The sequence below is a fragment of the Uloborus diversus genome, chromosome 1, assembly GCF_026930045.1.
Source record: "Uloborus diversus isolate 005 chromosome 1, Udiv.v.3.1, whole genome shotgun sequence".
Lineage (NCBI taxonomy): Eukaryota > Metazoa > Arthropoda > Arachnida > Araneae > Uloboridae > Uloborus > Uloborus diversus.
In genome coordinates, this window is record NC_072731.1 from 51,969,481 (window position 1) to 51,993,669 (window position 24,189).

At 35.8% G+C, this 24,189-nt stretch overlaps 1 protein-coding gene and 28 non-coding genes across 29 annotated transcripts in view; all 29 read right to left on the reverse strand.

The window, feature by feature from the left end:
* LOC129229599 (retinol dehydrogenase 12-like) overlaps positions 1-24,189 on the reverse strand; it is a 504,643-nt gene that overhangs the window by 420,329 nt on the left and 60,125 nt on the right. The gene's annotated exons all lie outside the window — the stretch shown is intronic.
* Positions 41-122, reverse strand: Trnas-cga (transfer RNA serine (anticodon CGA)). Its single transcript has one exon. It is a non-coding gene; the product is annotated as a tRNA-Ser (tRNA).
* Positions 430-511, reverse strand: Trnas-uga (transfer RNA serine (anticodon UGA)). Its single transcript has one exon. It is a non-coding gene; the product is annotated as a tRNA-Ser (tRNA).
* Trnas-aga (transfer RNA serine (anticodon AGA)) lies at positions 1,078-1,159 on the reverse strand. The gene has a single exon. It is a non-coding gene; the product is annotated as a tRNA-Ser (tRNA).
* On the reverse strand, positions 1,613-1,694 carry Trnas-cga (transfer RNA serine (anticodon CGA)). Its single transcript has one exon. It is a non-coding gene; the product is annotated as a tRNA-Ser (tRNA).
* Positions 2,002-2,083, reverse strand: Trnas-uga (transfer RNA serine (anticodon UGA)). The gene has a single exon. It is a non-coding gene; the product is annotated as a tRNA-Ser (tRNA).
* On the reverse strand, positions 2,650-2,731 carry Trnas-aga (transfer RNA serine (anticodon AGA)). The gene has a single exon. It is a non-coding gene; the product is annotated as a tRNA-Ser (tRNA).
* Positions 3,185-3,266, reverse strand: Trnas-cga (transfer RNA serine (anticodon CGA)). The gene has a single exon. It is a non-coding gene; the product is annotated as a tRNA-Ser (tRNA).
* On the reverse strand, positions 3,574-3,655 carry Trnas-uga (transfer RNA serine (anticodon UGA)). The gene has a single exon. It is a non-coding gene; the product is annotated as a tRNA-Ser (tRNA).
* On the reverse strand, positions 4,222-4,303 carry Trnas-aga (transfer RNA serine (anticodon AGA)). The gene has a single exon. It is a non-coding gene; the product is annotated as a tRNA-Ser (tRNA).
* On the reverse strand, positions 4,757-4,838 carry Trnas-cga (transfer RNA serine (anticodon CGA)). Its single transcript has one exon. It is a non-coding gene; the product is annotated as a tRNA-Ser (tRNA).
* Positions 5,146-5,227, reverse strand: Trnas-uga (transfer RNA serine (anticodon UGA)). The gene has a single exon. It is a non-coding gene; the product is annotated as a tRNA-Ser (tRNA).
* On the reverse strand, positions 5,794-5,875 carry Trnas-aga (transfer RNA serine (anticodon AGA)). The gene has a single exon. It is a non-coding gene; the product is annotated as a tRNA-Ser (tRNA).
* On the reverse strand, positions 6,329-6,410 carry Trnas-cga (transfer RNA serine (anticodon CGA)). The gene has a single exon. It is a non-coding gene; the product is annotated as a tRNA-Ser (tRNA).
* On the reverse strand, positions 6,718-6,799 carry Trnas-uga (transfer RNA serine (anticodon UGA)). Its single transcript has one exon. It is a non-coding gene; the product is annotated as a tRNA-Ser (tRNA).
* On the reverse strand, positions 7,366-7,447 carry Trnas-aga (transfer RNA serine (anticodon AGA)). The gene has a single exon. It is a non-coding gene; the product is annotated as a tRNA-Ser (tRNA).
* Positions 7,901-7,982, reverse strand: Trnas-cga (transfer RNA serine (anticodon CGA)). Its single transcript has one exon. It is a non-coding gene; the product is annotated as a tRNA-Ser (tRNA).
* Positions 8,290-8,371, reverse strand: Trnas-uga (transfer RNA serine (anticodon UGA)). The gene has a single exon. It is a non-coding gene; the product is annotated as a tRNA-Ser (tRNA).
* On the reverse strand, positions 8,938-9,019 carry Trnas-aga (transfer RNA serine (anticodon AGA)). The gene has a single exon. It is a non-coding gene; the product is annotated as a tRNA-Ser (tRNA).
* On the reverse strand, positions 9,473-9,554 carry Trnas-cga (transfer RNA serine (anticodon CGA)). Its single transcript has one exon. It is a non-coding gene; the product is annotated as a tRNA-Ser (tRNA).
* Positions 9,862-9,943, reverse strand: Trnas-uga (transfer RNA serine (anticodon UGA)). The gene has a single exon. It is a non-coding gene; the product is annotated as a tRNA-Ser (tRNA).
* Positions 10,510-10,591, reverse strand: Trnas-aga (transfer RNA serine (anticodon AGA)). The gene has a single exon. It is a non-coding gene; the product is annotated as a tRNA-Ser (tRNA).
* Positions 11,045-11,126, reverse strand: Trnas-cga (transfer RNA serine (anticodon CGA)). The gene has a single exon. It is a non-coding gene; the product is annotated as a tRNA-Ser (tRNA).
* On the reverse strand, positions 11,434-11,515 carry Trnas-uga (transfer RNA serine (anticodon UGA)). The gene has a single exon. It is a non-coding gene; the product is annotated as a tRNA-Ser (tRNA).
* Trnas-aga (transfer RNA serine (anticodon AGA)) lies at positions 12,082-12,163 on the reverse strand. Its single transcript has one exon. It is a non-coding gene; the product is annotated as a tRNA-Ser (tRNA).
* Trnas-cga (transfer RNA serine (anticodon CGA)) lies at positions 12,617-12,698 on the reverse strand. The gene has a single exon. It is a non-coding gene; the product is annotated as a tRNA-Ser (tRNA).
* Trnas-uga (transfer RNA serine (anticodon UGA)) lies at positions 13,006-13,087 on the reverse strand. The gene has a single exon. It is a non-coding gene; the product is annotated as a tRNA-Ser (tRNA).
* On the reverse strand, positions 13,652-13,733 carry Trnas-aga (transfer RNA serine (anticodon AGA)). The gene has a single exon. It is a non-coding gene; the product is annotated as a tRNA-Ser (tRNA).
* Positions 14,571-14,652, reverse strand: Trnas-uga (transfer RNA serine (anticodon UGA)). The gene has a single exon. It is a non-coding gene; the product is annotated as a tRNA-Ser (tRNA).

Sequence of the window (24,189 nt, forward strand, 5' to 3'; positions counted from 1 at the left end):
AGTTCTAGTTCCCGGAAAGGAGGAATTGCTTCCAGGAACTCGCAGTTGACAGGATTCGAACCTGCGCGGGAATGTCCCAATGGATTTCGAGTCCATCGCCTTAACCACTCGGCCACAACTGCTGCTCGTCCAAGGAAAAAATTTAAACCAAACTACTGTTCTGTAATTCGATAACAAGTTTTTACTTTAGAAATTGAATAATACAAAATTGTATGAAATGAAGGGGTTTCAATTTACATATTGCGCAGAAGTTGGAAAAAACTGCCAAGCCAGATAATGTTTATGGTATATTTTCTACAAATAATTTCAAAAATTCCAAAGACTGCTTAACATTTCAGATAGTTAGCCCCTCAATCACTTAATCAAACTCATTTATCGTCTATATCAACCACATTCATTTTCGCAATAAAAGATTCAACGCATTCTACTCGCAGTCGGCAGGATTCGAACCTACGCGGGAAATTCCCAATGGATTTCAAGTCCATCGCCTTAACCACTCGGCCACGACTGCCTCGAGCAAGGCTCAATTTTTTGTAACAGAAACTTTAAATTACAAAAAAATTCCCCGCAGAAATATTTTTTTCTAATATCATACAAAAGTCTTGTGATAATTATTTACATGTTTTCTGTAGTTTATAAATAAAAAATAAAGGTGAACCAGAAAAATCAGACACATATGAATAAAGAAGACATACAGATGCGAAATTGTCCATTTTCAGCATATAAAATCTACCGGGCTAATTGCATTAGATAATAGTATTTCAAAGGTTTTCACCATTTCAATCTTCCATGCCGGTGAACACACTTTTTTTGTAGGAAAAAAAATTGTTTGTTAGGGAGATTCTGACTTAAAATCCCTAGACCTTGTTCTCTTTCAATATTCCTCTATTCTGTATTGATTTTTTATTAGTATGAAGAAAAATCCAATTGTTGTCGAAACGAAACATGAAACAGAAACGAACATTATTAAAAAATTTACTTTCGTCTTGGACTTCAATAGTGTGACTGATGTACGTTAAATCCGGAAATCTAAAAATTCATCCGTTCCAGTTAGTTCTGAAACACAAAACAGAACCTCGCAGTCGGTAGGATTCGAACCTACGCGGGAAGATCCCAATGGATTTCTAGTCCATCGCCTTAACCACTCGGCCACGACTGCTCGATGCTAGGCACATCGCCCTTAAATTTCTGTTAACTGAAAGGCATTTTACAGTGTTTATTCAGTGTGGAATATATTTTAAATTTCTTTTGTCTTGAAAACAAAATAAATATCCCGCGATTGTACCGTGAACAATTTAAAAAACTTCTAAAGGAAACACAATGATTGTTTTACTTGACTTGATCACAAGGAATAAAACTTAATTATTTTTTGTGTCTTTTCCCTAATTTATAATAATAAATTCTTCGAATCTCATTTATGTACGGCAGATAAAGTTTTTTTTTCACGTTAAGAATCAAGAAGGTTTTAAAAATTTATATCCAAAGGACAGCGAAAAACGATACTCTATGGGGAAGAAAGCAAATATTATTTATTTCAAAATTTTGTGCGTTAAAAACTCGTGCGCTGTCAAAAGTTCTAGTTCCCGGAAAGGAGGAATTGCTTCCAGGAACTCGCAGTTGACAGGATTCGAACCTGCGCGGGAATGTCCCAATGGATTTCGAGTCCATCGCCTTAACCACTCGGCCACAACTGCTGTTCGTCCAAGGAAAAAATTTAAACCAAACTACTGTTCTGTAATTCGATAACAAGTTTTTACTTTAGAAATTGAATAATACAAAATTGTATGAAGTGAAGGGGTTTCAATTTACATATTGCGCAGAAGTTGGAAAAAACTGCCAAGCCAAATAATGTTTATGGTATATTTTCTACAAATAATTTCAAAAATTCCAAAGACTGCTTAACATTTCAGATAGTTAGCCCCTCAATCACTTAATCAAACTCATTTATCGTCTATATCAACCACATTCATTTTCGCAATAAAAGATTCAACGCATTCTACTCGCAGTCGGCAGGATTCGAACCTACGCGGGAAATTCCCAATGGATTTCAAGTCCATCGCCTTAACCACTCGGCCACGACTGCCTCGAGCAAGGCTCAATTTTTTGTAACAGAAACTTTAAATTACAAAAAAATTCCCCGCAGAAATATTTTTTTCTAATATCATACAAAAGTCTTGTGATAATTATTTACATGTTTTCTGTAGTTTATAAATAAAAAATAAAGGTGAACCAGAAAAATCAGACACATATGAATAAAGAATACATACAGATGCGAAATTGTCCATTTTCAGCATATAAAATCTACCGGGCTAATTGCATTAGATAATAGTATTTCAAAGGTTTTCACCATTTCAATCTTCCATGCCGGTGAACACACTTTTTTTGTAGGAAAAAAAATTGTTTGTTAGGGAGATTCTGACTTAAAATCCCTAGACCTTGTTCTCTTTCAATATTCCTCTATTCTGTATTGATTTTTTATTAGTATGAAGAAAAATCCAATTGTTGTCGAAACGAAACATGAAACAGAAACGAACATTATTAAAAAATTTACTTTCGTCTTGGACTTCAATAGTGTGACTGATGTACGTTAAATCCGGAAATCTAAAAATTCATCCGTTCCAGTTAGTTCTGAAACACAAAACAGAACCTCGCAGTCGGTAGGATTCGAACCTACGCGGGAAGATCCCAATGGATTTCTAGTCCATCGCCTTAACCACTCGGCCACGACTGCTCGATGCTAGGCACATCGCCCTTAAATTTCTGTTAACTGAAAGGCATTTTACAGTGTTTATTCAGTGTGGAATATATTTTAAATTTCTTTTGTCTTGAAAACAAAATAAATATCCCGCGATTGTACCGTGAACAATTTAAAAAACTTCTAAAGGAAACACAATGATTGTTTTACTTGACTTGATCACAAGGAATAAAACTTAATTATTTTTTGTGTCTTTTCCCTAATTTATAATAATAAATTCTTCGAATCTCATTTATGTACGGCAGATAAAGATTTTTTTTCACGTTAAGAATCAAGAAGGTTTTAAAAATTTATATCCAAAGGACAGCGAAAAACGATACTCTATGGGAAAGAAAGCAAATTTTATTTATTTCAAAATTTTGTGCGTTAAAAACTCGTGCGCTGTCAAAAGTTCTAGTTCCCGGAAAGGAGGAATTGCTTCCAGGAACTCGCAGTTGACAGGATTCGAACCTGCGCGGGAATGTCCCAATGGATTTCGAGTCCATCGCCTTAACCACTCGGCCACAACTGCTGCTCGTCCAAGGAAAAAATTTAAACCAAACTACTGTTCTGTAATTCGATAACAAGTTTTTACTTTAGAAATTGAATAATACAAAATTGTATGAAGTGAAGGGGTTTCAATTTACATATTGCGCAGAAGTTGGAAAAAACTGCCAAGCCAAATAATGTTTATGGTATATTTTCTACAAATAATTTCAAAAATTCCAAAGACTGCTTAACATTTCAGATAGTTAGCCCCTCAATCACTTAATCAAACTCATTTATCGTCTATATCAACCACATTCATTTTCGCAATAAAAGATTCAACGCATTCTACTCGCAGTCGGCAGGATTCGAACCTACGCGGGAAATTCCCAATGGATTTCAAGTCCATCGCCTTAACCACTCGGCCACGACTGCCTCGAGCAAGGCTCAATTTTTTGTAACAGAAACTTTAAATTACAAAAAAATTCCCCGCAGAAATATTTTTTTCTAATATCATACAAAAGTCTTGTGATAATTATTTACATGTTTTCTGTAGTTTATAAATAAAAAATAAAGGTGAACCAGAAAAATCAGACACATATGAATAAAGAATACATACAGATGCGAAATTGTCCATTTTCAGCATATAAAATCTACCGGGCTAATTGCATTAGATAATAGTATTTCAAAGGTTTTCACCATTTCAATCTTCCATGCCGGTGAACACACTTTTTTTGTAGGAAAAAAAATTGTTTGTTAGGGAGATTCTGACTTAAAATCCCTAGACCTTGTTCTCTTTCAATATTCCTCTATTCTGTATTGATTTTTTATTAGTATGAAGAAAAATCCAATTGTTGTCGAAACGAAACATGAAACAGAAACGAACATTATTAAAAAATTTACTTTCGTCTTGGACTTCAATAGTGTGACTGATGTACGTTAAATCCGGAAATCTAAAAATTCATCCGTTCCAGTTAGTTCTGAAACACAAAACAGAACCTCGCAGTCGGTAGGATTCGAACCTACGCGGGAAGATCCCAATGGATTTCTAGTCCATCGCCTTAACCACTCGGCCACGACTGCTCGATGCTAGGCACATCGCCCTTAAATTTCTGTTAACTGAAAGGCATTTTACAGTGTTTATTCAGTGTGGAATATATTTTAAATTTCTTTTGTCTTGAAAACAAAATAAATATCCCGCGATTGTACCGTGAACAATTTAAAAAACTTCTAAAGGAAACACAATGATTGTTTTACTTGACTTGATCACAAGGAATAAAACTTAATTATTTTTTGTGTCTTTTCCCTAATTTATAATAATAAATTCTTCGAATCTCATTTATGTACGGCAGATAAAGATTTTTTTTCACGTTAAGAATCAAGAAGGTTTTAAAAATTTATATCCAAAGGACAGCGAAAAACGATACTCTATGGGAAAGAAAGCAAATTTTATTTATTTCAAAATTTTGTGCGTTAAAAACTCGTGCGCTGTCAAAAGTTCTAGTTCCCGGAAAGGAGGAATTGCTTCCAGGAACTCGCAGTTGACAGGATTCGAACCTGCGCGGGAATGTCCCAATGGATTTCGAGTCCATCGCCTTAACCACTCGGCCACAACTGCTGCTCGTCCAAGGAAAAAATTTAAACCAAACTACTGTTCTGTAATTCGATAACAAGTTTTTACTTTAGAAATTGAATAATACAAAATTGTATGAAATGAAGGGGTTTCAATTTACATATTGCGCAGAAGTTGGAAAAAACTGCCAAGCCAGATAATGTTTATGGTATATTTTCTACAAATAATTTCAAAAATTCCAAAGACTGCTTAACATTTCAGATAGTTAGCCCCTCAATCACTTAATCAAACTCATTTATCGTCTATATCAACCACATTCATTTTCGCAATAAAAGATTCAACGCATTCTACTCGCAGTCGGCAGGATTCGAACCTACGCGGGAAATTCCCAATGGATTTCAAGTCCATCGCCTTAACCACTCGGCCACGACTGCCTCGAGCAAGGCTCAATTTTTTGTAACAGAAACTTTAAATTACAAAAAAATTCCCCGCAGAAATATTTTTTTCTAATATCATACAAAAGTCTTGTGATAATTATTTACATGTTTTCTGTAGTTTATAAATAAAAAATAAAGGTGAACCAGAAAAATCAGACACATATGAATAAAGAAGACATACAGATGCGAAATTGTCCATTTTCAGCATATAAAATCTACCGGGCTAATTGCATTAGATAATAGTATTTCAAAGGTTTTCACCATTTCAATCTTCCATGCCGGTGAACACACTTTTTTTGTAGGAAAAAAAATTGTTTGTTAGGGAGATTCTGACTTAAAATCCCTAGACCTTGTTCTCTTTCAATATTCCTCTATTCTGTATTGATTTTTTATTAGTATGAAGAAAAATCCAATTGTTGTCGAAACGAAACATGAAACAGAAACGAACATTATTAAAAAATTTACTTTCGTCTTGGACTTCAATAGTGTGACTGATGTACGTTAAATCCGGAAATCTAAAAATTCATCCGTTCCAGTTAGTTCTGAAACACAAAACAGAACCTCGCAGTCGGTAGGATTCGAACCTACGCGGGAAGATCCCAATGGATTTCTAGTCCATCGCCTTAACCACTCGGCCACGACTGCTCGATGCTAGGCACATCGCCCTTAAATTTCTGTTAACTGAAAGGCATTTTACAGTGTTTATTCAGTGTGGAATATATTTTAAATTTCTTTTGTCTTGAAAACAAAATAAATATCCCGCGATTGTACCGTGAACAATTTAAAAAACTTCTAAAGGAAACACAATGATTGTTTTACTTGACTTGATCACAAGGAATAAAACTTAATTATTTTTTGTGTCTTTTCCCTAATTTATAATAATAAATTCTTCGAATCTCATTTATGTACGGCAGATAAAGATTTTTTTTCACGTTAAGAATCAAGAAGGTTTTAAAAATTTATATCCAAAGGACAGCGAAAAACGATACTCTATGGGAAAGAAAGCAAATTTTATTTATTTCAAAATTTTGTGCGTTAAAAACTCGTGCGCTGTCAAAAGTTCTAGTTCCCGGAAAGGAGGAATTGCTTCCAGGAACTCGCAGTTGACAGGATTCGAACCTGCGCGGGAATGTCCCAATGGATTTCGAGTCCATCGCCTTAACCACTCGGCCACAACTGCTGCTCGTCCAAGGAAAAAATTTAAACCAAACTACTGTTCTGTAATTCGATAACAAGTTTTTACTTTAGAAATTGAATAATACAAAATTGTATGAAGTGAAGGGGTTTCAATTTACATATTGCGCAGAAGTTGGAAAAAACTGCCAAGCCAAATAATGTTTATGGTATATTTTCTACAAATAATTTCAAAAATTCCAAAGACTGCTTAACATTTCAGATAGTTAGCCCCTCAATCACTTAATCAAACTCATTTATCGTCTATATCAACCACATTCATTTTCGCAATAAAAGATTCAACGCATTCTACTCGCAGTCGGCAGGATTCGAACCTACGCGGGAAATTCCCAATGGATTTCAAGTCCATCGCCTTAACCACTCGGCCACGACTGCCTCGAGCAAGGCTCAATTTTTTGTAACAGAAACTTTAAATTACAAAAAAATTCCCCGCAGAAATATTTTTTTCTAATATCATACAAAAGTCTTGTGATAATTATTTACATGTTTTCTGTAGTTTATAAATAAAAAATAAAGGTGAACCAGAAAAATCAGACACATATGAATAAAGAATACATACAGATGCGAAATTGTCCATTTTCAGCATATAAAATCTACCGGGCTAATTGCATTAGATAATAGTATTTCAAAGGTTTTCACCATTTCAATCTTCCATGCCGGTGAACACACTTTTTTTGTAGGAAAAAAAATTGTTTGTTAGGGAGATTCTGACTTAAAATCCCTAGACCTTGTTCTCTTTCAATATTCCTCTATTCTGTATTGATTTTTTATTAGTATGAAGAAAAATCCAATTGTTGTCGAAACGAAACATGAAACAGAAACGAACATTATTAAAAAATTTACTTTCGTCTTGGACTTCAATAGTGTGACTGATGTACGTTAAATCCGGAAATCTAAAAATTCATCCGTTCCAGTTAGTTCTGAAACACAAAACAGAACCTCGCAGTCGGTAGGATTCGAACCTACGCGGGAAGATCCCAATGGATTTCTAGTCCATCGCCTTAACCACTCGGCCACGACTGCTCGATGCTAGGCACATCGCCCTTAAATTTCTGTTAACTGAAAGGCATTTTACAGTGTTTATTCAGTGTGGAATATATTTTAAATTTCTTTTGTCTTGAAAACAAAATAAATATCCCGCGATTGTACCGTGAACAATTTAAAAAACTTCTAAAGGAAACACAATGATTGTTTTACTTGACTTGATCACAAGGAATAAAACTTAATTATTTTTTGTGTCTTTTCCCTAATTTATAATAATAAATTCTTCGAATCTCATTTATGTACGGCAGATAAAGATTTTTTTTCACGTTAAGAATCAAGAAGGTTTTAAAAATTTATATCCAAAGGACAGCGAAAAACGATACTCTATGGGAAAGAAAGCAAATTTTATTTATTTCAAAATTTTGTGCGTTAAAAACTCGTGCGCTGTCAAAAGTTCTAGTTCCCGGAAAGGAGGAATTGCTTCCAGGAACTCGCAGTTGACAGGATTCGAACCTGCGCGGGAATGTCCCAATGGATTTCGAGTCCATCGCCTTAACCACTCGGCCACAACTGCTGCTCGTCCAAGGAAAAAATTTAAACCAAACTACTGTTCTGTAATTCGATAACAAGTTTTTACTTTAGAAATTGAATAATACAAAATTGTATGAAATGAAGGGGTTTCAATTTACATATTGCGCAGAAGTTGGAAAAAACTGCCAAGCCAGATAATGTTTATGGTATATTTTCTACAAATAATTTCAAAAATTCCAAAGACTGCTTAACATTTCAGATAGTTAGCCCCTCAATCACTTAATCAAACTCATTTATCGTCTATATCAACCACATTCATTTTCGCAATAAAAGATTCAACGCATTCTACTCGCAGTCGGCAGGATTCGAACCTACGCGGGAAATTCCCAATGGATTTCAAGTCCATCGCCTTAACCACTCGGCCACGACTGCCTCGAGCAAGGCTCAATTTTTTGTAACAGAAACTTTAAATTACAAAAAAATTCCCCGCAGAAATATTTTTTTCTAATATCATACAAAAGTCTTGTGATAATTATTTACATGTTTTCTGTAGTTTATAAATAAAAAATAAAGGTGAACCAGAAAAATCAGACACATATGAATAAAGAATACATACAGATGCGAAATTGTCCATTTTCAGCATATAAAATCTACCGGGCTAATTGCATTAGATAATAGTATTTCAAAGGTTTTCACCATTTCAATCTTCCATGCCGGTGAACACACTTTTTTTGTAGGAAAAAAAATTGTTTGTTAGGGAGATTCTGACTTAAAATCCCTAGACCTTGTTCTCTTTCAATATTCCTCTATTCTGTATTGATTTTTTATTAGTATGAAGAAAAATCCAATTGTTGTCGAAACGAAACATGAAACAGAAACGAACATTATTAAAAAATTTACTTTCGTCTTGGACTTCAATAGTGTGACTGATGTACGTTAAATCCGGAAATCTAAAAATTCATCCGTTCCAGTTAGTTCTGAAACACAAAACAGAACCTCGCAGTCGGTAGGATTCGAACCTACGCGGGAAGATCCCAATGGATTTCTAGTCCATCGCCTTAACCACTCGGCCACGACTGCTCGATGCTAGGCACATCGCCCTTAAATTTCTGTTAACTGAAAGGCATTTTACAGTGTTTATTCAGTGTGGAATATATTTTAAATTTCTTTTGTCTTGAAAACAAAATAAATATCCCGCGATTGTACCGTGAACAATTTAAAAAACTTCTAAAGGAAACACAATGATTGTTTTACTTGACTTGATCACAAGGAATAAAACTTAATTATTTTTTGTGTCTTTTCCCTAATTTATAATAATAAATTCTTCGAATCTCATTTATGTACGGCAGATAAAGATTTTTTTTCACGTTAAGAATCAAGAAGGTTTTAAAAATTTATATCCAAAGGACAGCGAAAAACGATACTCTATGGGAAAGAAAGCAAATTTTATTTATTTCAAAATTTTGTGCGTTAAAAACTCGTGCGCTGTCAAAAGTTCTACTTCCCGGAAAGGAGGAATTGCTTCCAGGAACTCGCAGTTGACAGGATTCGAACCTGCGCGGGAATGTCCCAATGGATTTCGAGTCCATCGCCTTAACCACTCGGCCACAACTGCTGCTCGTCCAAGGAAAAAATTTAAACCAAACTACTGTTCTGTAATTCGATAACAAGTTTTTACTTTAGAAATTGAATAATACAAAATTGTATGAAATGAAGGGGTTTCAATTTACATATTGCGCAGAAGTTGGAAAAAACTGCCAAGCCAGATAATGTTTATGGTATATTTTCTACAAATAATTTCAAAAATTCCAAAGACTGCTTAACATTTCAGATAGTTAGCCCCTCAATCACTTAATCAAACTCATTTATCGTCTATATCAACCACATTCATTTTCGCAATAAAAGATTCAACGCATTCTACTCGCAGTCGGCAGGATTCGAACCTACGCGGGAAATTCCCAATGGATTTCAAGTCCATCGCCTTAACCACTCGGCCACGACTGCCTCGAGCAAGGCTCAATTTTTTGTAACAGAAACTTTAAATTACAAAAAAATTCCCCACAGAAATATTTTTTTCTAATATCATACAAAAGTCTTGTGATAATTATTTACATGTTTTCTGTAGTTTATAAATAAAAAATAAAGGTGAACCAGAAAAATCAGACACATATGAATAAAGAATACATACAGATGCGAAATTGTCCATTTTCAGCATATAAAATCTACCGGGCTAATTGCATTAGATAATAGTATTTCAAAGGTTTTCACCATTTCAATCTTCCATGCCGGTGAACACACTTTTTTTGTAGGAAAAAAAATTGTTTGTTAGGGAGATTCTGACTTAAAATCCCTAGACCTTGTTCTCTTTCAATATTCCTCTATTCTGTATTGATTTTTTATTAGTATGAAGAAAAATCCAATTGTTGTCGAAACGAAACATGAAACAGAAACGAACATTATTAAAAAATTTACTTTCGTCTTGGACTTCAATAGTGTGACTGATGTACGTTAAATCCGGAAATCTAAAAATTCATCCGTTCCAGTTAGTTCTGAAACACAAAACAGAACCTCGCAGTCGGTAGGATTCGAACCTACGCGGGAAGATCCCAATGGATTTCTAGTCCATCGCCTTAACCACTCGGCCACGACTGCTCGATGCTAGGCACATCGCCCTTAAATTTCTGTTAACTGAAAGGCATTTTACAGTGTTTATTCAGTGTGGAATATATTTTAAATTTCTTTTGTCTTGAAAACAAAATAAATATCCCGCGATTGTACCGTGAACAATTTAAAAAACTTCTAAAGGAAACACAATGATTGTTTTACTTGACTTGATCACAAGGAATAAAACTTAATTATTTTTTGTGTCTTTTCCCTAATTTATAATAATAAATTCTTCGAATCTCATTTATGTACGGCAGATAAAGATTTTTTTTCACGTTAAGAATCAAGAAGGTTTTAAAAATTTATATCCAAAGGACAGCGAAAAACGATACTCTATGGGAAAGAAAGCAAATTTTATTTATTTCAAAATTTTGTGCGTTAAAAACTCTAGCGCTGTCAAAAGTTCTAGTTCCCGGAAAGGAGGAATTGCTTCCAGGAACTCGCAGTTGACAGGATTCGAACCTGCGCGGGAATGTCCCAATGGATTTCGAGTCCATCGCCTTAACCACTCGGCCACAACTGCTGCTCGTCCAAGGAAAAAATTTAAACCAAACTACTGTTCTGTAATTCGATAACAAGTTTTTACTTTAGAAATTGAATAATACAAAATTGTATGAAATGAAGGGGTTTCAATTTACATATTGCGCAGAAGTTGGAAAAAACTGCCAAGCCAGATAATGTTTATGGTATATTTTCTACAAATAATTTCAAAAATTCCAAAGACTGCTTAACATTTCAGATAGTTAGCCCCTCAATCACTTAATCAAACTCATTTATCGTCTATATCAACCACATTCATTTTCGCAATAAAAGATTCAACGCATTCTACTCGCAGTCGGCAGGATTCGAACCTACGCGGGAAATTCCCAATGGATTTCAAGTCCATCGCCTTAACCACTCGGCCACGACTGCCTCGAGCAAGGCTCAATTTTTTGTAACAGAAACTTTAAATTACAAAAAAATTCCCCACAGAAATATTTTTTTCTAATATCATACAAAAGTCTTGTGATAATTATTTACATGTTTTCTGTAGTTTATAAATAAAAAATAAAGGTGAACCAGAAAAATCAGACACATATGAATAAAGAATACATACAGATGCGAAATTGTCCATTTTCAGCATATAAAATCTACCGGGCTAATTGCATTAGATAATAGTATTTCAAAGGTTTTCACCATTTCAATCTTCCATGCCGGTGAACACACTTTTTTTGTAGGAAAAAAAATTGTTTGTTAGGGAGATTCTGACTTAAAATCCCTAGACCTTGTTCTCTTTCAATATTCCTCTATTCTGTATTGATTTTTTATTAGTATGAAGAAAAATCCAATTGTTGTCGAAACGAAACATGAAACAGAAACGAACATTATTAAAAAATTTACTTTCGTCTTGGACTTCAATAGTGTGACTGATGTACGTTAAATCCGGAAATCTAAAAATTCATCCGTTCCAGTTAGTTCTGAAACACAAAACAGAACCTCGCAGTCGGTAGGATTCGAACCTACGCGGGAAGATCCCAATGGATTTCTAGTCCATCGCCTTAACCACTCGGCCACGACTGCTCGATGCTAGGCACATCGCCCTTAAATTTCTGTTAACTGAAAGGCATTTTACAGTGTTTATTCAGTGTGGAATATATTTTAAATTTCTTTTGTCTTGAAAACAAAATAAATATCCCGCGATTGTACCGTGAACAATTTAAAAAACTTCTAAAGGAAACACAATGATTGTTTTACTTGACTTGATCACAAGGAATAAAACTTAATTATTTTTTGTGTCTTTTCCCTAATTTATAATAATAAATTCTTCGAATCTCATTTATGTACGGCAGATAAAGATTTTTTTTCACGTTAAGAATCAAGAAGGTTTTAAAAATTTATATCCAAAGGACAGCGAAAAACGATACTCTATGGGAAAGAAAGCAAATTTTATTTATTTCAAAATTTTGTGCGTTAAAAACTCGTGCGCTGTCAAAAGTTCTAGTTCCCGGAAAGGAGGAATTGCTTCCAGGAACTCGCAGTTGACAGGATTCGAACCTGCGCGGGAATGTCCCAATGGATTTCGAGTCCATCGCCTTAACCACTCGGCCACAACTGCTGCTCGTCCAAGGAAAAAATTTAAACCAAACTACTGTTCTGTAATTCGATAACAAGTTTTTACTTTAGAAATTGAATAATACAAAATTGTATGAAATGAAGGGGTTTCAATTTACATATTGCGCAGAAGTTGGAAAAAACTGCCAAGCCAGATAATGTTTATGGTATATTTTCTACAAATAATTTCAAAAATTCCAAAGACTGCTTAACATTTCAGATAGTTAGCCCCTCAATCACTTAATCAAACTCATTTATCGTCTATATCAACCACATTCATTTTCGCAATAAAAGATTCGGCGCATTCTACTCGCAGTCGGCAGGATTCGAACCTACGCGGGAAATTCCCAATGGATTTCAAGTCCATCGCCTTAACCACTCGGCCACGACTGCCTCGAGCAAGGCTCAATTTTTTGTAACAGAAACTTTAAATTACAAAAAAATTCCCCACAGAAATATTTTTTTCTAATATCATACAAAAGTCTTGTGATAATTATTTACATGTTTTCTGTAGTTTATAAATAAAAAATAAAGGTGAACCAGAAAAATCAGACACATATGAATAAAGAAGACATACAGATGCGAAATTGTCCATTTTCAGCATATAAAATCTACCGGGCTAATTGCATTAGATAATAGTATTTCAAAGGTTTTCACCATTTCAATCTTCCATGCCGTGAACACACTTTTTTTGTAGGAAAAAAAATTGTTTGTTAGGGAGATTCTGACTTAAAATCCCTAGACCTTGTTCTCTTTCAATATTCCTCTATTCTGTATTGATTTTTTATTAGTATGAAGAAAAATCCAATTGTTGTCGAAACGAAACATGAAACAGAAACGAACATTATTAAAAAATTTACTTTCGTCTTGGACTTCAATAGTGTGACTGATGTACGTTAAATCCGGAAATCTAAAAATTCATCCGTTCCAGTTAGTTCTGAAACACAAAACAGAACTCGCAGTCGGTAGGATTCGAACCTACGCGGGAAGATCCCAATGGATTTCTAGTCCATCGCCTTAACCACTCGGCCACGACTGCTCGATGCTAGTCACATCGCCCTTAAATTTCTGTTAACTGAAAGGCATTTTACAGAGTTTATTCAGTGTGGAATATATTTTAAATTTCTTTTGTCTTGAAAACAAAATAAATATCCCGCGATTGTACCGTGAACAATTTAAAAAACTTCTAAAGGAAACACAATGCATTGTTTTACTTCACTTGATCACGAGGAATAAAACTTAATTTTTTTTTTGTATCTTTTCCCTAATTTATAATAATAAATTCTCCGAATCTCATTTCTGTACGGCAGATAAAGATTTTTGTTTCACATTAAGAATCAATAAGGTTTTAAAAATTTATATCCAAAGGACAGCGAAAAATGATATTCTATAAGAAAGAAAGCAAGTTTTATTTTCCAAATTTCGTGCGTTAAAAACTCCTGCGCTGTCAAAAGCTCCACTTCCCGAAAAGGAGGAATTCTTTCCAGGAATTTACACTTGACAGGATTGGAACCTGCCCGCGAATGACCCAATGGATTTCGAGAAAACCGCCTTAACCACTCGGTCACAGCTCTTGCTTGCCCTCCGAAAAAATTAAAAACAAACTACTGTTCTGTAATTTTATAATGAATAAGATTTTGCTTTAGAAATTAAAGAATACAAAATTTTTAAAATGAAGGGGTTTTTATTTACATATTGCGCAAAAATTGAAAAAAATTGCCAAGCCACATAATGTTTACGGTATATTTTCTACAAATAATTTCAAAGACTGCTTAACATTTCAGATAGTTACTTCCGCAATTTATTTAATCAAATTCATTTAATGTCTTTATCAACCACATTCATTTTTGCAGTAAAAGATGCAACGCATTTTACTCGTAGTCCTCAGGATTCGAACCTACGCGGAAAATTCCCAATGGAATTCAAATCCATCACCTTGACCACTCGGCTACGACTGCCTTGGGCAAGCCTCAATTTTTTGTAACGGAAAGTTTAAATTACAAAAGAAATTCCTCAGAAAAAATATTTTTTCTAACATTATATTAAAGTTTTGTGATTATCATTTATATGTTTTAGTACAGTAAAAATAGGGGTCGGACCCAAACATCCAAAAAAAAAAAAGCTAAACCTGATGCAAATTGTTTATTACCCTCTCAATAAGAACAGGTAAAAAGTCCCACCCCATTGTGTGTCGGGTTTTTGAATGGGGGGCATCTAAAAATTGCTGTTTTGGGTATTTTTCCAGAATTTTTAGAGTAAACTTAAAGTAAGACCATTATGTCATACTAAATTTCAAAGCATGAAATTAAAGGTGTTTGACCCCCAAGAGGTATGATATAACCCACCAATGCTACAGAGCCCCCCCCCCCCCATCCCCGTAAAACGAAGCAGTACCCCCGAACCTCCTTCCATATATTTCATATGGAAACATTATTTTATGCTAAGTTAAAGTTAAAAATCAAGAGTGTCCATCTTCTAAGAGCGATGGTGCACCTCCTCTCAAAGCTACAGCACCCCCCCCCTTGCCAAATAAAATAAATCTTCAACCCACCCCCCTTTATTTCAAGTAGAAGTATTATTTCATGCAAATCTAAGATGCATTAAATCAGGACTGTCAACCCCCAAGAGGTATGACATAACCCACCAATGCTACAGACCCCCCCCCCATCCCCGTAAAACGAAGCAGTACCCCCGAACCCCCCTCCATATACTTCATATGGAAACATTATTTTATGCTAAGTTAAAGTTAGAAATCAAGAGTGTCCATCTTCCAAGAGCGATGGTGCACTTCCTCTCAAAGCTACAGCACCCCCCCTCCGCCAAATAAAATAAATCTTCACCCCCCCCCCTTTATTTCAAGTAGAAGTATTATTTCATGCAAATCTAAAATGCATTATATCAGGACTGTCCGCCCCATGAGAACAGTAGCTCTCTTCCCAAAATGAAATTATGTACTAAAATATTATCCTTCCTCCCCCCCCCCACCCCCTCTGATGGTACATATTTGATTAAATAGCCAGAAAAATTACGCTGAACTGTTTTTTGCTTTCAAATGATTTCTCCTAAGCTTGTAACAAAAAGTCTTCGTTGTCAAGATGTTTTTTGGAATCTAGATCCTCAGCAAAATCGTTATTGTTGCAGCTATGTCTAACACAGTTTGTGCATATAATTGAGCACTTCAGTCCACTTTCAGACTTTTTAAATAAATACTATATCCAATGTACCCCTCAGAGCAAGCACAAGATTTGAGACGCAGAAAGTCTTCTAGAGCAGAAGGCTTGGCTGTTGTAGTAGGACGCAGATTATATTTCTGTGGTGCTTTCTTTGCACCCATCAAAAACGACACTAGCTTTCTCATACTTACAAGTGACCTTTATAATCTGCATTGTTGGCATATTTCCTTGAAGCTTACAGATCATTACCAAAAATATGATCAAGCAGGTATTTGAGACGCAAAGGGATGTCAGTGGCAAAATTAAAAATTTGGAGATAACCAGTACAAATGGTTGGTGAACCTCTCCTCTATCTTTGGGCAAGAAATAGTACTAGTAGACCTGGTAGTTGCTTCTGTACAGCATGATTTAGAAAAGAAAATCAATGAAAGTCTACCTATGATCTTATCTTTAAAAGCGTTTTATTCAAAACTTGAAAAGGTCCACTTACATCCCTATGCATCTCAATGCCTCATATATGACACCAGCAGTTCGTTCTGTGATGGTGAATGAAACTTTTGCTTCAGTAATAGCACTTTAACGATACAGGATTTCTTTCCTTCTGAAACCAGATTCATCGAATACTGATGGAGAATCAGCGCATAACTCGTAAAAGAAGTTTTTAGCAATTTGTTATTCCATCTTTACTGTTCATACCATTAGGTGTAAAAGATTGTTTGGGCTTACACATCTTTACAGATAGTAACTACTCTCGTAACAGAAGCTAAAGACTTAACTGCTTACCTCCTTTACAAAGAAATGCCACAAAATTGTTTGCCTTCATTATCCTTTGATGTTACTACCCGAATATTAAAGTTCTCATCGCAACTCACCTTATCATCAGCGAGCAATACCACTACCAACTTGAGAGGGAAGAAACTTCTGGGGGCTTTAGAAACGGATTGTGATTTTCAAACTGGGAGACAAAAAGGTGTAAATATTTAGCATTCTATTGTTGTATTGCTCATTGCTCTCATCAAGACTTATTCTATCGTTGAATCACTACAGGTTCTAGACCACCTGAATTTGTCACTGCGTTAGATCGTTGGATAGCTGATGTTTTAGCTGATGTTTGATTTGATCAAAAATTTTTTATCGCATAATGTAATCAAAAGTTTCAGATAGTGTTGCAAGTATATGTCTGCATATTTAGCATAATTCACATAACCTGCTGCGTAAAAGAGAGGCAGCTTGGTGTTTGCAAATCAGAACCTCCACCGACATAGAGGGTGCAGAATTGCAGCATTGCCCGTCTCACTGTTGGCAATTTCGGTTTGTCCCTTACGATGATGGCAAAAGATTGTAGAAAAGTTGAAGTAAATTATTCAAGAAGCAGAGAAACTTTAGTCAATTTGGACTTTTTATGCTGCACAGGAATTTGGTTTTCCAGCGCTCTAAACAGTTTAATAACTCCAGTCACAAATAATTTGGTTACTGAGCTCGCTTAGATCTTTTAGAATTATCCTTCTGACATTACTATATCATAGTGTGGCATTTTGTGCTTGGGGAAAAGTTAAATCAGGGAAATTTTTTCGTAAACTTAACTGCAATCGTTGATTTTAGAATGCAAATTCAGGGTCTCCCCCCTCCCCCCCAAAAAAAGCGATGGCCACCCCTTACGTGTGACGGAGTACACATCCAGAATAAAAGCCCTCAAAAAAGAAAGAAATACCCCTTGAAAAAACTGCCTTAAAAATTCCAATGACGCAAATCCCCCCCCCCTCTCTATCCCCCCACCTGTGCACTCTTGTTAATTAGAATTTTTTTCTGTGAGAGTTTATTATTTTACTATTATAGAGTGGTTTCTGCGAGGTTTGAGAATTTTTTTTAAGTAATAAAAATTATTTTTATTTAAATAGAGGATTATTTCGTCCCCCTTTCCCCCCAAAACCCGACGCGCAAAGTGCTGGGACATTTTACCCCTTCTTGCTGGAAGTGTAAGAAGTAATTTGCAACAGGTTTCACCTTTTTTTTTTTGGATGTTTGGGTTTGGCCATTTTTTGGCCTAATTTTACTGTACTATTTTCTGTAGTACATAAATGCAAAAAAAAAAAAGGTGAACTATCAAATTTGACAGATATGAATAAAGAAGACATACATATGCGAAATTGTCCGTTTTCAGCGTATAAAATCTACTGGACTAATTGCGTTAGATAATGTATAATTTAAAGATTTTTACTGTTTCTATCTTGAATGTAAGTGAACACACTTTTTTGAACGAAAAAAATTGTTTGTTGGGAACATTCTCACTCAAAATCTCTAGACGTTGTTCTCTTTCAATGTTGCTGTGTTGATTTTTTATTAGTATGAAGAAAAATCCAATTATTGTCGAAACGAAACAAGAAATAGAAACGAACATTAAAAATTATTAAAAAGTTTACTTCAGTATTAGTCTTCAATAATATGACTGATGTACCTTAACGCCGCAGATCTAAAACTTCATCCGGTCCAGTTAGTTATGTAAAACGAATCAGAATCTCTCAGTCGGCAGGATTCGCATCTACGCAGGAAGACCCCAATAGATTTCTAGTCCAACGCCTTAACCACTCCGCCACGACTGCCTCGAGCAAGTCTCAATTTTTTTATGACGGAAAGATTGAATTACAAAAAGAAAATTCTTCAGAAAACAGATACAGATACAGATAGGAATTTATATGGGCCAGAGCGGAGCTCATTTACCCTTTATGAGGGAAAGTCATGAAGGAGTTGATTTGAAATGGTGTGAGGGGGGGGGGGGATGGAGAAAAAAAAAGGAATCTTTTCAGTGCCACACTATATACATATTTACAGGGATTACATAATTGAAATGACAGGAGAATTGAATAATCTGGAATATGATAAGAACTGAGTATATACAAGTATTTACATCGAATGTACAAGTGGAATGAAAACTGATAGGCCTAGTCCTATCAGAGCCGAGAATGAAAAGAGCTTAGGCAAAACCTAAGCAAACAAGTATCATCAACAGATGAACATAGCATCCGACGGCATATTTTTGCCGCCAGAATTAAATGTGAAGAAGATTTGATCGAAGATCAGTGGGTTATCGTGATAACCAAGTTTGGTGAAGAAGTTTGTGGTGGTGTCAACAATATAGTTTTTGATGTAATATATCCCCGAGTCCTTATCAGGGCTGTGGAGTCGGAGTCGGAGTCGGAGTCGAAGAGTCGGAGTCGGACTGATTTTGGCGTAAAGGAGTTGGAGTCGGAGTCGGTAGAAAATATGCCGACTCCGACTCCGGTCTACTTTTTTTTCTTTAATTTTCGCTGACTCTCCTGGCATTTTTTGAAAAACTGACTACCAGTTGATTCGATTACATGTATAAAAGCCTACTAATAAGAAAACAACTGTCATTAATAACCAGCTGGCTTGATTGTTCATCGAATTTTCTGTAATAGCTTCCTACGCTGTTCCCTAGTTTGCTTGTTTTTCAACATTCTTGAAATAATAGCAACTGTGAGCACGGTTTTCTTACCTAACATTTTATATTTTTTTAATCACTTTAAAACAACAATAATAAAATTTTTTAAAATCACTTTAAAACAACAATAATAAAATTTTTTAAAATCACTTTAAAACAACAATAATAACATTTTTTTTACTTCGACCTCAGTTATAAAATTGTAAAAGGAATGTACCCCTTGAGCAAGTTGGAGCCCGTAGTTCGAGAGGTATCTTACGGTGTTCTGTAATTCAACTTAGTGTTGGCGTGCAAAGGCGCAAATCTAAAAGACATGATAAAATATATCTGTCTTTTCAATTTAAGGACAACATCTACAAGCTTGATTCTCAACAAAAGTATGAAATAGAACAAATATCTTGGTTACAACACTCAAATAATTGCAGTTAATCTTAAAATCTTCATTTCAAGATTAATTCTAAAGCAGCCAGTAAAATTAAAATTAAAAATTGAGGGAATAATTATAGGAAAAAGAAAAGCTATTTGTACAAAGCTGTATATTGCCGCATTTTCTGTAAAATTTTCTCCAAGCGTACATGTACCCCATATTTTCCCTCAATACAAGTATAGTGCCTTATTTTCGTTGAAATTTTATAGATGAAATATAATTTCAAATTTATTGGGGATTTTTTTTGCAGAATTAAAGTATGTGTATTGTTTTTATAAACTCTGAAATATACTTGAGGTGTCACCCACCAGATGGATCTCGGCCGGAGCGGACCGCCCTCGCTCTAGAAAGGTTTTTTGACTTAGCAAAAAAAGCGTTTTTGAAAATCACACGATTTGATCAACATCTATTCGTTAAACATTAATGGGGAGCAAGTTAAACCTTTTCAATTTTTTTTAACAATAGGATGATTATGTGATTTCAATTTTAAAATCGTAATTATTGGAACAATTTGATTTTCAAATTCAATTTATGACGTTGTATGCTTCTTAATTTTACAAAAAAAATACAGCGCTTAAATTTCATAAGAAACAAATTAATATTTCAATCTCTGTATAGAGGTTTTCCTCCCTTCTCATGAGGGGGATAGGGGTTGAATTGAAAAATAAATAAATAAAAAAGCCGGAGTCGGAGTCGGAGTTGGAGTCGGAGTCGGGTGTTTCGAAACCCCGGAGTCGGAATCGGGGTCGGAGTCGGCTATTTTCCTTCCGACTCCGCAGCCCTGGTCCTTATGCTGGGTTTTATTGGAGACGAACCATGGAGCTCTAAAAATTCTCCTGAGAATTTTATTTTGGAGAATTTGAATTTTTTTGATGTTACTAGCAGCTGCAGCAGGGGATACTGTATATGAGAGCAGGGCGAATGATCGTGGTGTAAAGTAGTAGTCTGCTTTTAGTGTTCAGTGAGTTATTTTTATTAAGGAGAGCGTATAAATAGCCCATTTTGACATTGGCCATTTTGATAACTTGTTCAATGTGATAATTGAACCTGAGCCGTCTGTCAAGATAGACGCCCAAGTACTTGACATTCTTAGAGTATGGGATAGTGTCTTTTCCCACCATGATTTTTTTGGGATAATTTTTGATGTTGTTAGATGAGAAGCAAATTGCTTGAGTTTTGCCAGTGTTGATGGCTATACGCCATTTGTTTAGGTACTGAGTAATGATGTTGACATATTTTTGGAGACGATGCCTAGCGAAGCCTTTGCAGTAGTCGGTTGTCATGATGCTGGTGTCGTCTGCGAAAAGGCAAGTGAGATGGTCCTCATTAGAGGGGAAGTCATGGATAAAAATATTGTAGAGGGTGGATCCCAGGGCACTACCTTGTGGTACACCAGCCCTGATAGTGTGTTTATCAGAGAAACTGTCGAGAATTTTCACTTGGAAGGTACGATTGTGGAGGTAATGATTCAGAATATGAATAATGTAATTTGGGAATTTAAGATTGATGAGTTTGAATAAGAGTCCTTCATGCCAGACTCTGTCAAAAACCTTGCTAATGTCAAAGAAGACTCCCACCATAAATTTGGTATTATTATTATTGTTTTGGATATAGTTGACCATACGGATAAGTTGGTGGATGGTGGAGTGTTTTTCCTTAAACCCAAACTGGAAGTTGGGGATGATGTTGTTTGAGTTAATGAAATCTTTGATTTTTTTAAGAAGGACTTTCTCTACTAATTTGGAGATGGAGGAAAGTAGACTGATTGGACGGTAATTTTGTGGGTAAGAGTGTTCAGTGTTGGGCTTGGGGATAGGAATAACAATTGCATTCTTCCAATAGTTCGGGAAATATCCAAGTCCGAAGATCTTATTGATGATTTTGGTGAGATACGTAATAGCATTAAGTGGGAGATGTTGGAGGTGGATATTTTTAATATTATCTTCACCACCAGCCCTCCTGTTGGGGAGGTCCTTAATACCGATCATAATTTCAAGGGGGGTAATGATTGGAATGGTATCAGCAAGGGGAGGGGGATTCTCAAGGAATTCCTTGATAGTGTTACTAATCAGAGTATTGCTATTCACAGCATCATCTTGAGGGTTGGTGTAAAAAAAATTTCCAAGGTGCTAGCAATTAAATTAGCTTTATCAGGGTTTGTATAGACAAGCTCGTTATCAGAGATATGAAGGGAGGGGATAACTTGCTTCTTAGTAGTGATTTACGAACCAGCGAAAAGAAATCCTTGGTATTGTTTTCCAGGGAATCAAGGTAGTCATTGAAGGTTTTAGTTTTGTACTTGTCAGTCAGTGTTTTTATTTCTTTTTGGAGATTGTTAAGAACAGTTTTAAGAGCAGGGTCTTTGGAGTTATGCCAGTGTTTTTTTATTCGATTTTTATGTTTAATGATGGAGATAATATCAGCAGGGAGCCTAGTGTGATTTTTGTGGATAATTTTCGTGGTGGTGGACCTATCCAGTGCAAATTGGATGTTCTCAGTGAATGTCTTGATACAAGTTTCAATGTCGTTGGTATTATGGATGGAAGGATTACCTTGGATCTTGTCCTGAAGGATGGTAGTAAAGGAGTTCCAATTGGTAGTGCGAATTGTAATAGAGTCCGTGGCAGGGCGATGTAAGAGTCTAAAATCCAATAGAATGGTTCAATGGTCGGAGCTAAGCTCCGTAACCGCAGTAATATGGGTAACATTCAGAATATTCTTGAGCAGTGCAAGTCAATTGTAGAGTTGGTAGAATTCCCAAAGTGAGTGGGAGTGTCAGGGGCTAAAATGTCAACACTATGATTGACAGTGTAAGTAAGCAACTTATCGCCGTTGGAGTTAGGAAGGCCGTCAGACCAGACCTGGTTCTTGCAATTAAAATCACCAATCAAAATGGTGGATGGACTGAGCATGAAAATATTGTCAAAATCCGAATCGATGAATGGCTTATTAGGAGGGATGTAAATAGATGAAATAGTGATATTAGAGTTGTCAAGTGAACAAATAATCGTAGTGTTCTCGAAGCTGGAGGTGAGGACTGGGCGAACATAATGTCTGATACTCAGCTTAACAAAAATCGCAGTACCGCCACCACGATTTGTGGTGCGGTCAATACGATGACAAATATAATTGGGAAAGAAGACCCTCTGAGAACCATTCAGGTGGGTCTCCTGGACACAAAAAATATCAGGAGAGTGAGCAATAAGGAAATCCGCGACCTCCCTTCTTTTAGAGAAGAGGCCGTTTGCATTCCAAGAACAAATAGAAAAATTGGGAACACTAGCCATGGGCAAAAGTAGTGCTGAGAGTACACAAATCCCTCATTAGAATTTCCATTCCTTTAAGAATGTTGGGAAGCCTCTCCCAACATTCTTAAAGGAATGGAGGGAATATTTTGAAAGTGTTTCAGTAGCTTTATAACGTCATGAATTTCATTTGGTTTATTTTCAGTACATTCTTGAGGGCTATGAGCAGTGGTGGTAGTTTTTAGCATCTCAGAGTAACTTGGGAGTTTGTTTTGATTGTTGACAGCATTGAGTGGATTATGAGTGGGATTGGTAGGGTGATCCCTATTAGGTGGTCGTTTAGGGCAGCCCCTGTAGTTGGCCGTGTGATCACCACTGCAATTGGCGCATTTAGCCGGAGTATCCTTGGGTGTAATGCAATCCTTAGTAGGGTGCGATTGTGCACATTTTAGGCATTTGAACTGTTTGTTACAGTTATTGCTGGAGTGACCAAATTCCTGGCATCTGTAACATTGTGTGGGGGAGGACTTGAGTCGCAAGGATTCCACTTTGATGTGGAAGAATCCGTGGAAATTTACGTGGTAGATTCTATTGTTGTCCTCTGTACGAGGTAAATTAATAAGGAATAGTGGGAGAGGCTTTCTATCACGACCATGCATGTGTGTGATTTTGTCAGGGTGAAGACCTATTTCTGCCAACTTATCCTTTATAAATGATGGGTCCGTGTCTCCAGGGAGACCTCTAATGACCACTTTGAGACATTTTTCACCGCTGAAGGTGTAAGTGTGGAATGGGATATCTGAGTCGTTGAGGTGTCTGACAATTATTCTGTATGCCTCATCTGTGGGAGGATTTATAATATATTTAGTACCAGTGAACTTTATAGTAATTTTTGAGTCAGTCATGTCATTGATGGAATCAGCAAATTTAACAGGGTTGACTAAATTGTCGATGATTATTGGGGGAACTCTGTTACTGCGTTTAAGTTTTTGTGCTTGAAATTCGTTATTGTCATCCATAACCAGATGGGGGTGTGAGAAATCAGCAATTGTTTCAATCTCAGAGTCTTCAACTTCTTTAGCCAATGCAGTGTTAATGTGTACATTGTCACTCACTGTAGGCTGTTCCTGATGTTCAATGGTTACAGTTATGCCACGGTCGGCGGCCAAATTGATATTTGCCAATTCGTT